Below are 906 nucleotides of genomic sequence, written 5' to 3'. Positions count from 1 at the left end.
TTCATGATTTGATCACATGTATAACTTTTCTTTTTTATTACCTTATTTAATTTTATTATTATTACTACTATTGCTGCTACAACCTAGAAGATACCTCAGTGATACTAATACCTGCTGGTAAAGTTAAAGGTTTCACCTTTCTTTCTTTAAACATATCACAATACCTTTCTTGAGTTAAATATTATCTAATGGCTTTAAGAAGTTATGGTAATGTTCATCAGTTATAGAGTGTGGGTTTGTGTGTGTGTGTGAGAGTGTATTTTGAAGAGGGCTTTGGTGGTTGGGATGGTGAGGGTGGTGGGTGTTGTGTGTGGGGAGGGGGGGGGGGGAAGTTTAAGAGTGTTCATTACACGATTTCTCCTGTTGTTTGTAACAATCACACCTGGTATAGCTATTTCGAGTGGCAAATACAAACTGCAAAAAAAAAACATCTATATCATTGCCAACGGCCATATCACGATGAACACACCGGTTCTCGTCCGATCACCGAAGTTAAGCATCGTCGAGCGTGGTTAGTACTTAGATGGGTGACCGCTTGGGAACACCACGTGCCGTTGGCACTACTATTTTGCACCCTACAGAAAAAAATTTTTTTTTAAAAATTTCAATTTTAAATTTTTTTTTCCCCCACAATCACCACATTTCCCCCCCCCCCCCTAACACACACACTCACTCTCTCTCAATCAATCAATCAATCAATCAATCAATCAATCAATCAATCAATCACTCACTCACTCACTCACTCACTCACTCACCCACCCAGTAGCTGTGAATCTTTGCATGTGTATACCTCATACAAAATTCAAAGTGAAAAAATAAATATATAAGTGTATATGTATGTATGTATGTATGTATGTATGTATGTATGTATATATGTATATATGTATATATATATATATATATATA

At 36.2% G+C, this 906-nt stretch overlaps 1 non-coding gene across 1 annotated transcript; it reads left to right on the top strand.

The window, feature by feature from the left end:
- Nucleotides 1-441: 441 nt before the first annotated feature.
- Nucleotides 442-560, top strand: LOC134543831 (5S ribosomal RNA). Its single transcript, XR_010077280.1, has one exon. It is a non-coding gene; the product is annotated as a 5S ribosomal RNA (ribosomal RNA).
- The last annotated feature ends 346 nt before the right edge of the window (nucleotides 561-906 follow it).

The sequence above is a fragment of the Bacillus rossius genome, unplaced genomic scaffold (assembly GCF_032445375.1).
Source record: "Bacillus rossius redtenbacheri isolate Brsri unplaced genomic scaffold, Brsri_v3 Brsri_v3_scf22, whole genome shotgun sequence".
Taxonomy (NCBI): domain Eukaryota; kingdom Metazoa; phylum Arthropoda; class Insecta; order Phasmatodea; family Bacillidae; genus Bacillus; species Bacillus rossius.
The sequence above is the reverse complement of the archived record's forward strand: the minus strand, read 5'-3'. Positions and strand labels throughout refer to the sequence as shown.